The sequence below is a fragment of the Globicephala melas genome, chromosome 5 (assembly GCF_963455315.2).
Source record: "Globicephala melas chromosome 5, mGloMel1.2, whole genome shotgun sequence".
Classification (NCBI taxonomy): domain Eukaryota; kingdom Metazoa; phylum Chordata; class Mammalia; order Artiodactyla; family Delphinidae; genus Globicephala; species Globicephala melas.
Genome location: NC_083318.1, coordinates 96111431 through 96127642, shown reverse-complemented (window position 1 = coordinate 96127642; position 16212 = coordinate 96111431). Strand labels below are relative to the sequence as shown.

The 16212-nt window shown below is 37.9% G+C and overlaps 1 long non-coding RNA gene across 2 annotated transcripts in view; it reads right to left on the bottom strand.

Moving 5' to 3' along the window:
* LOC115864371 (uncharacterized) overlaps positions 1-16212 on the bottom strand; it is a 311733-nt gene that overhangs the window by 151932 nt on the left and 143589 nt on the right. The gene's annotated exons all lie outside the window — the stretch shown is intronic.

Below are 16212 nucleotides of genomic sequence, written 5' to 3'. Positions count from 1 at the left end.
TTGGGTACATATATCATAACGAGTATAATATCCTCTTCTTGTAGTGATCTCTTTATCATTACATAGTGTCCTTCTTTGTCTTTCTTTATGAACTTTGTTTTAAAGTCTATGTTGTCTGATATGTGAATTGTTACCCTGCTTTCTTGTATTTTCCATTTGCATGAAACATCTTTTTCCATCCCTTCACTTTCAATCTATGTGTGTCTTTCATCCCGAAGTGAGTCTCAGGGAAACGTAATTTTAGGCAGAAATAAGAACATGAACGAAAACTTGAAGGATTAGGAGAACTTGATGTTTAAGGACAAATATAAGCAGCTCCATATCCTGGATACTAAAGTGGGAATCATGTACAATCAGGCAATGAGAAAGGAAGCATAAGTCAGTCATGGAATTAACTTAATTACCTTTGCTATGAAGCCTGAGCTGGATCCAATAAATGATGAGAAGCCATTGAAGAATTTTAACTGTGAGTAGTGTGGTTACATTTGTGTTTTAAATATATCATTCCAAATAGATATGGTGAGTGGGTATGAAAGGTGGGGAAGATGATCTGAACAAGGGAAATCTGTTGAAACTATTAAGAAAGCTAAGATGAGAAGATCTTAGATAAACATAAGAAAGTCAGGTGAGGGGCTTCCCTGGTGGTGCAGTGGTTGAGAGTCTGCCTGCCGATGCAGGGGACACGGGTTCATGCCCCGGTCCGGGAGGATCCCACGTGCCATGGAGCGGCTGGGCCCGTGAGCCATGGCCGCTGAGCCTGCGCGTCCGGAGCCTGTGCTCCACAACGGGAGAGGCCACAACAGTGAGAGGCCCGCGTACCGCAAAAAAGTCAGGTGAGGGGAAAGGGAAAGACTTGAGAAACATTTACAAGACAAAGTGTCAGGACTGCTGAACACTTGAATATAGTAGGAAAGGCAAAGCCAAGACTATAATTGCTTCTAGGATTCTAGGCAGGAAATAGATCAAGTAAGAAGTGAAGGAGACTTGGTGGGTGATGAGTTCAGTATTGGCATGTTGAGAGCATCCAAGGAGAGAGGACAAGCATGCATTTTCCTATTCAAGTGAAAATCAGGTTAAATTAGAGCTGGTGATATACATATGTGAATCATCAGCATAGTAGATCACACTATAAGAGTGAATGAAATACCCAAGGAGACAGCATAAAATGCTTGTTCTCAATGCTAGCTGCATATTAGAAGCAACTGAAAAGGTACTCATGCCCAAGCATACCTCAGACCACTTAAATCAGAATTTATGGAGGTATAGCCAGAGTCTGGAATTACTGTGTAAGCGAAAAATAAAGGTGGGCCCAAGGCTGCAAGCCCATGAGGAAAACCAAAAAGAAATGGTCAGAAGCAAGCACATGAAGAGAACCAGAAAAAAGAAAATCTGTCACTACTTTCTTACTCCCAATTGTATTCACTACGACAGAATGAATATGACATAATCATTGTTTTAAAAATAAATATTGTGATACACTATCATTTCAAAAATCCTTGACCGCCACAAGAGCATCCTACTTCAAGAGTTCACATTCTATTTCACCAATACAGAATCAATTAACTGGCTATGCCCCATTATAAAAAATGTGTTCCCAGGGCTTCCCTGGTGGCGCAGTGGTTGAGAGTCCACCTGCCTATGCAGGGGACACGGGTTCGTGCCCCGGTCCGGGAGGATCCCACATGCCACAGAGCGGCTGGGCCCGTGAGCCATGGCCGCTGAGCCTGCGCGTCCGGAGACTGTGCTCCGCAATGGGAGAGGCCACAACAGTGAGAGGCCTGCATACCGAAAAAAAAAAAAAAAAAAATTTGTTCCCAAAAGTTTCATTTCCTTTAAATCATGATGATGCACATATTATTTTAATTGATCAGGTATGTTCAATAATTATAAGAGCTCTGAGATAGTTTTGGAACAAACAATATTTTGGAACAAACACTATTCTTCTTGAGGATTTATCTCTTTAGCTATTTTATTTTCTTGTGTTTTTCTTAAAAGGCTGTTAGTTGAGGGTGGGATAGAACTTGAATACATTACTGATGGAAATTTAAAAGTTAATGTACCTACTTATATTTATATTTACAATATTTAACACCCAAGGTAAATATGGCATGTTTGTTCCCCAAAATTATATTATTGTTTTATTGATAGAGGCAATATAAATACACTCCTTTTTAGATGCAACTGAGAATGTGATTATGACCTCTAACAATGGTAATTTGAATATTAATTCCCATCCATTTCAGCAACTGGCAGTGTCCACCAATTACAGCATTACCTGCCCAGCAGTTGCAGCGGCAAAAAGCAGAATTAGTGTATAAGCTACTGTCACCTGAAACTTTACAGTTCTAATTAGTGAGCCAGTAAGGCTGTCAACAAATAAATGCCCCAGGATTGGCCTGCAAAGACAGCATTTCCCAACCCTTCCCCAGACTCACTCATCCAGCATTGTTATGTCATATCTTCCTAGTTGAAAATTCTGTCTCAAAGAAAACTCTTTATTTTGGCTTTTGGCAACATTCCTTAACAAGAAAGGAGAACAGTGGACAGACAGGTCCTCTGAGCCCACCTGCAGTCTGTAGAAAAATTGTTTCATAATCCTTTTTACTTTTATTTCTATACAACCAGCTTTTACAAATTCTGACACTGTAGTTATTTTTTTGCTCAATTATTGTACTATAACAATTTTGAGAACTTTATATGTGCCAGACACTTGGCCAGGTATTGGGGATATACAGATGAGTAGTAGAAAAAGATTCCTGCTGTAAGACAGCAAGCCACTCCATTCAAAATGGGGAAATAAACAGATTAGCAGGCAATTAATAAATCAAAGAAAACTACAATAGTGATAGATTTTAGGACATGAGTTAGAATAGAGTCATGGGATTGATAGTGAGTGGGAAGCTACTTTGGATTTGGTAGCTAGGAAAGGCTACTCTGATACTATTTGAGATAAATCATGCATGATGGGATGGAATCAACATCCAAAGGCTACAAAGAAGAGTATTCTAGTAAGAGGGTGCAAAAGCCTAAGGGCAAGAATGAATGAAAAACTTTACATGTTTGAGGAAAAGGAAAAGGCCATTGTGGAACACAGTGAGCAAGGGTAAGACTAGTCCAAGGAGAGATCACAGACATGGACAAAGGCCAAAGCATGTATGGCTTTGTAAACCACGGTAACGAGTTTGAATTTTATTCAAAGTACAATGAGACAAGATCAGGTGTGCAGGGTGGTATGGCCATAACTTACTCAGCCATAAAATGGAACGAAATTGGGTCATTTGTTGAGACGTGGATGGACCTAGAGACTGTCATACAGAGTGAAGTAAGTCAGAAAGAGAAAAACAAGTATCATATATTAATGCATATATGTGGAATCTGAAAAAACTGGTATAGATGATCTTATTTACAAAGCAGAAATAAGAGACACAGACGTAGAGAAGAAACGTATGGATACCAAGGGGGTAAGGGGGAGGTGGGATGAATTGGGAGATTGGGATTTACATATATACCCTATCGATACTATTAATAAAATAGATTACTAATGAGAACCTACTGTATAGCACAGGGAACTCTACTCAATGCTCTGTGGTGATCTAAATGGAAGGAAATCCAAAAAAGAGGGGATATATGTATATGTATTGCTGATTCACTTTGCCGTACAGTAGAAACTAACATAATATTGTAAAGCAACTATACTCCAATAAAAAAAAATTTTTTTAAGTACAATGAGATGTCACTGGAGGGGTTTAAATTGATTTAAGTTTTTAAAAGACTACTTACTCTGGTCCCTGTATAAAGAATGGATTATAATCCTTGAGAAATTCTTACACATTTGCAGCAAGAACATGAACAAGAATGCTCATAGCAAGATTGTTCGGAATAGCAAAAATTGGAAATAGGCCTAATTTTCTTCAGAAGTAGAATAATAAATCGATTTTGTGACAGTCTTGCCATAGACTACTATATACATAGTAATGGAAATGACTGGACTACAGTGAGACATATCAGCGTGGGTGAATCAAAACATAATTATGAGTGGAAAAGCAAATTAGAGAATATTATATATAGAATTATTCCATTTCGATAGAATTCAAAAGCATATACAAACTAAACAACTATTTTTAGGAGATATATATATATATATATATATATATATATATATATAATGGAAAAATAAAGTCAAGGTAAACTGCAGACACACCCTAAGGTGACCCCTAATGAGTCACACCATTGTATAATCCTCCCCTGCAGTATGAGCGGAATCTATGAGTATGGACAAAGGTGATGCGATGTCACCCCTGTAATCACACTACATTGTGTAAGACTCCATATTAGCCAACTAGAGTAAGACATTCTCCCACTGGCCCTGAGGTAAGCGGACATATGCTGTGGGAAGGCCTATGATAAAGTTTGCATGGTAAACAACATTCAGGAGCTGAGAGCAACTCCAAGACAACAGTCAGCAAGGAAACAAGAGCCTCAGTCCTATAACCACAAAAAGATGAATTCTGCCAACAACCTGAGGGAGCTAGAAGGGATATTTCCCCAGGTGAGTCTCTGATGAATGCAGTGCAACTGACACCTTAATTGCAGCCTTGGGAGACTGAGCAGAGGACCCAGCTAAGCCAATGCCTGCACCTCTGGAACACACAAACTGTAAGATAATAAAAGTGTGCTGTTTTAAGCCACAAAGTTTGGTAATTTGTTATGGAGTAATAGAAATCTAATAAAGAAATAAAAAATCCCAAATTTGGAATAGTGGTTACCTCTGGGGGAGGTGGGATAGGGGATGTAATCAATGAAAGTCACAGTGTGGACCTCAAAGATATTGTTCATATGCTCTTTCCACTTTTTATATATGCATACCCCCTGGGCTTTACAGATAGTCTATTCTTCCTTTCTTAAGTATAAAATATGTTTCTAGTCAACTATATTTTAGCCTTAAATTCTATTTTATCAAACTTAAAATTGTTACCCCAGCTTTCCCTTGGGTCATACTTACCTACATATCCTTTCCCATGCTTTTATTTTCTACATTATCTTGACATTGTTTAAAATTGGTACTCTAGTAGAGAATGTTGTTAAATATTTTAAATCAAATCTTAGAGTCTCTATCTTTAATTGGCTAAGTTAACCCATTTGTTTTTGGGGTTTTTTTTGCGGTACGTGGGCCTCTCACTGTTGTGGCCTCTCCCGCTGCGGAGCACAGGTTCTGGACACGCAGGCTCAGCGGCCATGGCTCACGGGCCCAGCCGCTCCGCGGCATGTGGGATCTTCCCGGACTGGGGCACGAACCCGTGTCCCCTGCATCGGCAGGCGGACTCTCAACCACTGTGCCACCAGGGAAGCCCAACCCATTTGTTTTTATTGTAAGTTCTATTATTTTAGAACATAATACTGCTATTATTTAAAAAAATATTTTCCATTTTCTGTATTTTTCTTTGCTTTGCTTTTCTCCATTCTTGCTTTCCATCAGATTGAGTGTTATTATTCTGTTTATGTCAGATTTTCTATATGTGCTCTTATGATGGATGGATTTAACTTAGAACCAATTTAATTTTCTTCCTAATAAAACAAGTGCTACAGCATGCTGGCATGTTCATTTGGTCTCCTCCAGCATATTATGTTAATTTTTTTCTATAATTTTAGTTCTAAGTTCTAAAATTTCCCCAGAGCTGAGGAAGGAATCCAGCAGCCCATGTTGGTTTGCCATTTTGTTAGGAAAAGAAATTTTACATTACAATATTTAGACATGTTCCATTTCTTAAGCTATGTGGCAGGTACAGGAGTTTTGTTTTATTACTAGCCTTTAGGCTTTATGTGTATGTCATATATTACTTTGTATTAATCATCTATTTCATTATTTTTTTAAATAAAAAAGGAGTGCCTGGCTCAGGTAGATATTTAGTGTTAGTAAATTAAGAAGTAGAATATAAAGAACTAAGTGATTATTCTTTTGATCACTGTTTCATAAATGCTCTGGTAACACTAACTACTAAGAAATTATTACAACAGATAAGACGGATCTTGCCCAGCCTTTCCTTTTTTACGTAGAACCAGTGAGCTTTCTATCACATCACTCATTCCATGCCACTGTTAGTTCATAAAAAGTGTATCTGTTTATCCCAAGTATCCTTAGCCACTTCAAGCATGTTGCTTTTAATGAAGCACGTTGCTTTTAATGAAGCACTTGTTACATGCAAATGGTTATTAATGGGGAGAGTGTAAAAAATAATTTAGCAGAACCCACAATGGGCTTATCTTCTAACAATGGGTGGTAGATATGCTTACAAATAATTATAGAAGATTGGTTGTAATCAATGCAAAAAGAGGGTATAAATAGATGACTAGGAAATGAGAGGAGAAAGCTTAATAAAGATTTCCAACTGATCCTCTGACGAAGGGAAGAATTGGGACTTCTTAAATAAATGTGTTCTTCTCTCTCCTCTGGGCCTTCATAAACACTATTTTAACTGCACATACACTCTTAGGCATCCTCTTAGCCTAACTCTCACTCATCCTTAGATTCTCAGCTTTGTTGTCATGTCTTTCAGGGAGACTTCCATCCAGCCCCACACCTTTACTTCCCTGAGCCTGCGTTCAGCACCTTTCCTATGTGCGCACCCCAAAATCTGGTAAGTGAACTTTGTTATAACTTTCATCATGGTCTATTTTATATAAAAATTAACTGTTTATTTACAAAATGGAATGCTTCTGTGTATGCTAAATTGTTAGCTAGAGATTTGCCAGTTATCTGTGCGAATTATTTGTATTGGGGGAAAAAAGACTTCTGAGAAGAAATTTTTTTTAGCAGGAAGAGGAAAGTGGGAAATGAAGAACAGAATGTGTATCTCTTCTCCAGTCTGTCCCCAGGCACTGGATCTGACAGAACTTTGTGAGCCTTGGGGCACAAGCAGCTCTTCTTGGGAGGTGACAAAGCACAACATACAGATAGGGCTTAGATCATGTTTTATATTTTGTTGAAGAACAGTGTGTCATACCAGCTTAATGGCAACATGGTGGTGGCTCAAGGATTTTGCAGGGTTGAGAATATGAGAAATTGAACACTGGTCAGATGGCATTCAGTGACTGCATAGACACCAGGCACCTAACAGTGACTGCATAGGCACCAGACAGAAATGCCTTTTCAGTAACCCAAAGGAGAACACAAAAGGATCCTGTGAGCACATATGAGACACCCTTGGGAATTCTCAGGTAACTCAGGAGGCTTAGAAGGAGAACTGAAGTCTCCGAGTTATGTAGGTTTGAAGCAAAAAGCCTCATGCCAAATTCAGGCATTAAGGCTAATGCAACTTCATTTGCATCTAAGAGATGGTAAGTCTGGAGATTTTTGTAGGAGTCTTTCTACATCCCCTACAATACTGTGATTTCTTGCGAGTAGGTACTGTGCCTTGTTCACTATGGGGTTCCTAGAATTTGGCACAATATCTGACATATACTACATGTTCATTACAAAATTACTCTATTAACTAAATGAATCATGAGTGGTATCAGAACTGAAAAGTGTTTCTTCTAATCGCTCTAAATGTTTCTTTTTACCACTGTATTGAACTGATTCCTGATTTCCTTCATAAAAGATGTTTCAAATGAGCCTTTGAAGAAGTGTGGAATTTATGCTTCTTAAAGTGTGGAATTTGTGCTTCTTGTGTTCTTCCCTCTCATATTCAGCTTTCATAAATGTTATTTTAGCTGCATATACACTCCCCTGAGTCCTCCTACCCTGGCTAATTCCCACTTATGCTAATGATTCACAGGTATCTATTTGCAAGAATTATTTGTATTGGAGAAAAGACCTATTTTGTATGGGTGACTCAGTTTCACGTGGGTGAAGTTGCAAAGGGATAAAAGTAAGTGAAACTTTCAAACATTCTTCTCGGTCTGTTTCAAACCACATCCATTAAAATACAGTATTATCTGGTAAGAACAGATAGGTTTTCAAACAAATACAATCAATCTCTAGTGTAATTTGGTCAATTTGAAATTGTGGACGAAGCATTTTCTCTGTAACGTCCCCCAAACAGTACTATTTCAGAATCAGTCCCTGCTCCATGAGTATTACCTCCTTACATTTAGATTACAGGATTACCTAAAAATGTCTCCATATTTCATATGCTGCATTAGATGTTTTCTAAATAACAAGATAAATTTAGAGTGTAATATGGAAGTAAAGGCTGGTGCGTGTTTAGCAGCATTTCACTTAGAAGGCTGAATCTCTGTGTTGTGGTGAGAAATCACATCTAATGTCAAAACCCCCTTTTAAGAGAACATGATTTTTCACAGTGATGAGAGAGAGCAAACAAACTTATTTTTAAATTAACTGACTGCTCTCATGTGTCATTAAATAGTATGTATAGATGGTGGAATACATGAAGGTTACACTCTTGCCCCAAAGAGGTAAATCAAACAAGTGGAGAGAATTACACAGCTTTCACAAGCTCATATGTACCTGCTACAGAGTTGCCCATGGAATGTCAGGGCTCCTGGATGGTTTAGATATATGTCTTCCCTAAGGGGTCTATTTGAAATTTTATGTAAAAAGCTATATGGCACGAATAACAAGCTAGACTTTTGAACCTCCACTGTCAAAAAGAGCAATACACTGTGAATATGACAACAGATATTTGGCAGTGTAATGGGAAATAAGTGCTCCCAAATAAAAATTTTAAAAAAATTTAAGTCTTTTTGACTAAAATGAAATAAAACTTTTTCATTAAAAATTTACATAATAAAACTAAAAATAGATTATGGGAATAATGGGATTCTTGACACTTTCAGCTAGAGTTGCGTATCTGACTGTCTTATAGAAAAGATATCCTTTGTGTCCTATTTGTACCCTCTCCATCCTCTCGCAATCCATGAGACATGCCTTGCTTTGGCAGGCTCCTAACCAGAAAGTCAAAATATTAAGAAATCAGTTATAAAGGGAGGTGACTCATCTGACAATATTTGAATTACACTTCCCACTGAGCAAGAAGCTTAAGGAAGGATTCTAGTAACTTAGAAATAACATGTTTTTGGAGAAAGTCAAATGAGAGTTCAAGTAGAACTCAACTTATCTGTTCAGGCAACTGCTACACAATTTGATTCTTATAGCCTGTTTAAAAAATGTATGTCCAGGGCTTCCCTGGTGGCGCAGTGGTTGGGGGTCCGCCTGCCGATGCGGGGGACGCGGGTTCATGCCCCGGTCCGGGGGGATCCCGCATGCCGCGGAGCGGCTGGGCCCGTGAGCCATGGCCGCTGGGCCTGCGTGTCCAGAGCCTGTGCTCCACAACGGAAGAGGCCACAATAGTGAGAGGCCCGCGTACTATAAAATAAAATTTAAAAAAATTTTAAAAAAAGGATCATACACCATGATCAAGTGGGATTTATCCCAGGGATGCAAGGATTCTTCAATATACGCAAATCAATCAATATGATATACCATATTAACAAACTGAAGAGTAAAAACCATATGATCATCTCAATAGATGTAGAAAAAGCTTTTGAAAAAATTCGACACCCATTTATGATAAAAACTCTCCAGTAAGTGGGCATAGAGGGAACCTATCTCAACTTAATAAAGGCCATATATGACACACTCACAGCAACATCATTCTCAATGGTGAAAAACTGAAAGCATTTCCTCTAAGATCAGGAACAAGACAAGGATGTCCACTCTCACCACTATTATTCAACATAGCTTTGGAATTCCTAGTCATGGCAATCAGAAAAGAAAAAGAAATAAAAGGCATGCAAGCTGGAAAAGAAGAAGGAAAACTGTCACTGCAGATGACATGATACTATACATAGAGAATCCTAAAGATGCCACCAGAAAACTACTAGAGCTAATCAATGAATTTGGTAAAGTTGCATGATACAAAATTAATGCACAGACATCTCTTGCATTCCGATACACTAATGATGAAAAATCTGAAAGAGGAATTAAGGAAACACTCCCATTTACCACTGCAACAAAAAGAATAAAATATCTAGGAATAAACCTATCTAGGGAGACAAAAGACCTGTACGCAGAAAACTATAAGACACTAATGAAAGAAATTAAAGAAGATACCAACAGATGGAGATGAATACCAATTAAAGATGATACCATGTTCTTGGATTGGAAGAATCAATATTGTGAAAATGACTATAATACCGAAAGCAATCTACAGTTTCAATGCAATCCCTACCAAACTATCAATGGCATTTTTTATGGAAGTAGAACAAAAAAATCTTAAAATTTGTATGGAGACACAAAAGGCCCCGAATAGCCAAAGCAGTCTTGAGAGAAAAAAATGGAGCTGGAGGAATCAGACTCCCTGACTTCAGACTATACTAAAAGCTAGAGTAATCAAGACAATATGGTGCTGGCAGAAAAACAGAAACATAGATCAATGGAACAAGATAGAAAGCCCAGAGATAAACCCACACACCTATGGTCAACTAATCTATGACAAAGGAGGCAAGGATATACAATGGAGAAAAGACAGTCTCTTCAATAAGTGGTGCTGGGAAACCTGGACAGCTACATGTAAAAGAATGAAATTAGAACACTCCCTAACAGCATACACAAAAATAAACTCAAAATGAATTTGAGACCTAAATCTAAGACCAGACACTATAAAACTCTGAGGAAAACATAGGAAGAATACTCTGACATAAATCACAGCAAGATCTTTTTTGATCCACCTCCTAGAGTAATGGAAATAAAAACAAAAATAAACAATTGGGACCTAATGAAACTTCAAAGCTTTCGCACAGCAAAGGAAACCATAAACAAGACGAAAAGACAACCCTCAGAATGGGAGAAAATATTTGCAAACGAATCAATGGACAAAGGATTAATCTCCAAAATATATAAACAGCTCATGTAGGTCAATATTAAAAAAACAAACAACTCAATCCAAAAATGGGCAGAATATCTAAATAGACATTTCTCCAAAGAAGACATACAGATGGCCAAGAGGCACATGAAAAGCTGCTCAACATCACTAATTATTAGAGAAATGCAAATCAAAACTACAATGAGGTATCACCTCACACCAATTAGAATGGGCATCATCAGAAAATCTACAAACAACAAATGCTAGAGAGGGTGTGGAGAAAAGGGAACCCTCTTGCACTGTTGGTGGGAATGTAAATTGATACAGCCACTATTGAGAACAGTATGGAGATTCCTTAAAAAACTAAGAATAGAACTACCATATGATCCAGCAATCCCACTACTGGGCATATACCCAGAGAAAACCATAATTCAAAAAGACACATGCACCCCAATGTTCATTGCAGCACTATTTACAATAGCTAGGATATGGAAACAACCTAAATGCCCATTGACAGACAAATGGATTAAGAAGATGTGGTACGTATACACAATGGAATATTACTCAGCCATAAAAAGGAAGGAAATTGGGTCATTTGTTGAGACGTGGATGGACCTAGAGACTGTCATACAGAGTGAAGTAAGTCAGAAAGAGAAAAACAAATATCGTATATTAACGCATATATGTGGATCCTAGAAAAATGGTACAGAAGAACCGGTTTGCAGGGCAGAAATTGAGACACAGATGTAGAGAACAAACGTATGGACACCAAGGGGGATAAGCCGCGGAGGGGTGGTGGTGGTGGTGTGATGAATTGGGCGATTGGGATTGACATGTGTACACTGATGTGTATAAAATTGATGACTAATAAGAACCTGCTGTATAAAAAACTAAATTAAATAAAATGAAAAAATTAGAAAAAAGAAAGTAGTTATTCGGCAACTATGAAAAAATAATTATTTCAGACAAGCATCATCAATAGATGCTAATAGGGGCTTCCCTGGTGGCGCAGTGGTTGAGAGTCCGCCTGCCGATGCAGGGGACGCGTGTTCGTTCCCTGGTCCAGGAACCCACATGCCGCAGAGCGGCTGGGCCAGTCAGCCATGGCCGCTGAGCCTGCGTGTCCGGAGCCTGTGCTCCGCAACAGAAGAGGCCACAGCAGTGAGAGGCCCGCGTACAGAAAAAAAAAAAAAAAAAAAGATTCTAATACTAATGGATGAAAGTTTGGTGAGGAACAGGATACTTACATGGTCTCAAACATCTCTCCACAAATACTCATTAGTTACTTATTTTTTAATAAGTACAAAATACTTTTACAAAAGAAAAGCTTGGCAGAAATCACCTTAATCAAGTAATCAAAGTGTGCAACACCAGTAATGGTAAATCTTAGCAGAGTGTACCTCTTGGTATTATAAACTGAAAATAAAAGAACAATCATTTCTGTTATATTCCTGCTTAATATTCATAACCTAAATTTAATCAAGAAGAAATCTCAGACTAACCTAAATGAGGGGCATTCTACAAAGTAACTGGCCCATACTTTTCAAATATGTCAAGGTCATAAAATACAGGAAAAGCCCAAGGAACTGTTCCAGACCAAAGGAGACTTAAGAGACATGAAAACTAACTGCAACACATGATTCTCAACTGGATCCTGAACCTCTAAAGAATATAATTGAAACAAAAGGTGAAATTTGAATGGGGTATGTGGATTAGATGGTGGAATTATAGTAATGCTAATTTCCTGATTTTTGATGGTTATACTGTGTTCATGTGGGGAACTGCCCTTGTTTTTAGGAAATAAACAGTGAAATACTGAGGCTCTATCTGCAACAATTTCAAATGGTCCAGAAATAAACAATAATAAGGATACATAATAGAGAAGGAGGGAAATATGATAAAATGTTAATATTGTGGAAGTTGAGTTTGTTGTGCTTTTCTTGCAACCTTTCTATAAGTTGGAAATAATTTCCAAATAAAACATTTTTAAAAGGAGAGAGTATGTACTGAATGCATTAAAAAATATATTGTGAAAGCTTACTAGCCAAATAAATGACAAGACACAGAAAACAGAATAGGGGTCTCATACAAAATTACCATTTTTACCACAATGTTTGTATTCTTCAAGTTTTGGGGAGCACCAGAAATGAATACTCGTGTGAAAGACTAAAGAATACAAATTATTACAAAGTGTAAGGCGAAGAACACTGAGCTAGAAATTAGGAGCCCTGAGGTTTAAATCTCTGACAATCTCCAGCCTAGTGCCTCAGGATAGCTGTTTACTTTCCTGAGCCTCAAGCTTACTTAGTTATAAAGTGAGTGATTAAACCATAAAGTCCATTTTATTTCTAAAATTCGATGATTCAGCTTCCTCCAATTGATGGTTTAAACCAAATTACTATGACCTAAATATCAACTAAATATTTGACTAAGCACAAATCAATGATAAAGTTTGTTGGACTACTATTTTCAGATGATCTTGAATTTATTTGATAATATGGGGGAAAATCTAAAAGCACTTTCACATGTAAAAGTGTAAAAATCAAAAGCACTTTCAAATGTATATATTTGGTGGTTTTAGATTAAAAACTCTTCACCATTTCTTAACATATGGTAGAAGAATCATGGCCTGAGTTGAATTCCAATAATTGCCTGAATCAAATATCTGGAGAAGTGATTATCAAATTGGTCACATTTTCCTTCTTAACCCTTTAGTGCACTTTGTGTTCAATTAGCATAGCCGATTAGGAAATTACACTAACAAACTCATGGGTTCATCATTCAGATGACTCAGTAAACCTCTCACCCTTGCCAGCCATCTGACATATGCTCATCATTAGTCACAAGGTCAATTGAGTGACCACGTATGGATTTATCATTGCAAATTCATCACCAATAGAAAAATAATTCACAAAGCACATCCAATCCGCAGTGGGCTAGTGACATCATTTTTCTGTATGAACACAGAAGATCAAATTAAGTTTCTGGTGCTTTTACCATATGCTATTAATCTCAAACTCCTCCTCTTTGACTTCATAATCGGCTCAAATTTTAAATCCCTGCCAATACCGTTGTGCCTTTTAGACATAAACACCTCCTTAGCTTTGTTACTCTTTTGAGCAGAATTGGGAGGCAAAATATCTAAAGTGCATGTGCTTCTAGTTCTCCCACATTTGTAACCTAGGAGAAGGCGCTCACCTTTTCAATCATGCCTGTGTTGTTGTGTCGGCAATGCAATACACAAAGACACTGCTGTGAGATAAATACTTTTGACTGATCATAATAGTAATATGTTCATCACATTTTCACAAGTCCAATAACTTCCATAAAGCTTAATTTTCAAGTAGGGTGTTCATGTGTTCAAAAGTATATTTTAAAAGCTTACTAGCCAAAGAAATGAAGAAACAAACATGTGGTTTGACACTCATTCTGAATCTTCAAATAGTGATCTCACTGAAATGCACCCTTCTGAATGTGACTAACTATTGGGAATCAGAAGGCAATGTATTTACGTGAAGCAGCTCCATAATACCTTATATCCTTATGGTAATGGAAATCCAAAGCAAAACCTTTACCTAGAAGGAATGCACCTCTAAAAGCAGCCCAGACTCTGGAAACTTGTGGAGCCCTGAGATGAACAGAGGATGATTTGGTAATTGGTTATATGGGATACAGTTCAAATCGTTTAGGTTCTCATTCCCACTCTGTCAGAAGAACGCCAAGAGACAAGCACATACAAAAGGAAAGATCTCATTCTGCTTGAATATTCCATTAACCTATGAGCACCACTGCTCCCTTGGTCAGCTTTTTCAGGGCTTGCTGGCACGTCAGCACTGCTGACTTGGTAGGTCTGATTATGAATGATCAATGTGCCTATTTGCAATAAAACTCTTTGCACAGATCTGGACCCTCAGCCCTTATTCAGTCATGCAGATAATAACGGCAGTTCAAGGCACTTGCCCATAACGCCAAGCTTCATTAAACAAAGGGAATGTCACCAAAAGTCCCTTTAACTGTCTTTTTGCTGCTAGGTAGGGAAAAATTGGCCATTCTGAGAAAATGGAATTTACAGTGTTAATAAAATAAAGATTTGTATATCGCTGTGCTCTACTTTGCACATCTTTCTTGAGTTTCTGAGGTTAAAATCCACCTCTTCAGTGGGGAGCAGAGTGAGAAATGTGAACAAAGGATGCTGTGTGCCTGAGGTCAGATTCTGCTTCAGAGGAAATATTTCAATGGAATTTTCAGGCCTGTGACAGGGAATGGGGTGTTGCCACTCCTCCTCATTCATTACAGATACAACTAGTGTTAGGCTGGTGTCTCAAAGGTTTGGAGGTGGGGGAGCTCCAGAGGAGTGCAGCGTGGACTTGAAAAGAGGGTCCCTCTGTGGTGCATTGAGGCATGATGAAGTCTGTCCACTTGCTAGTCTCTGGAAGGGTGTGAAGTTTGGATTACTCGTTTTCTCAGGCAAAATATGTTAACAAGTCACTGTTGTTTGGGGAAAGTGTCAGCTATAGAAGTTCTAATAAGAGATGGTCATCTAAGACACAGTCCCCTGTGTATCACCTTCTTACTCATGCCCCTCCCATGAACTCACACTCCACACCTTTGGCATCACTGCCACGTCCCCTCAATACATATATTAGTTTCCCTAACTGTTTAGAACACCCATTCACCTTTTTTCATAGTCCTCTCCTTAACATAAAACCAGGATTTCAGGACATCCTTAATTTTTCTTTTCCGCTTGAATAACCTGCTATGATTTAAAACTCATAGGGGAATGCGGTATGGAACGTCAAAATAATCATAGTCAAAGTCTGGGTTCCTTTACAATCAACTAAATGGCTATTTCTGCATAATAACTGGTATTTGCACTTCAACTCTTAGGTAATACCAATTCAGGAAAATTGAGAACAAGGGAACCCTTGTGCACTGTTGGTGGGAAATGTAAATTGGTGCAGCCACTATGGAAAAGAGTATGGAGGTTCCTTTAAAAATTAAAAATAGAGCTACCAATGATTCAGCAATTCTAATTCTGGGTATTTTTCCAAAGAAAATGAAAACATTAACTCGAAAAGTTATATGCACCCTCATGTTCACTGCAGCATTATTTACAATAGCAAGATATGGAAGCAACCTAAGTGTCCATCAATGGATGAATGAATAAAGAAAAGGTAGTGTGTGTGTGTGTGTGTGTGTGTGTGTGTGTGTGTATATATATATATATATATATAATGGAACATTATTCAGCCATAAAAAATAATTAATGCCATTTACAACAACATGGATGGACCCTGAAGACATTATACTAAATAAGTCAGAGAAAGACAAATATTGTACAATCTCACTTATATGTAAAATCTTACACACACAAAAGAGAGACAGAGAA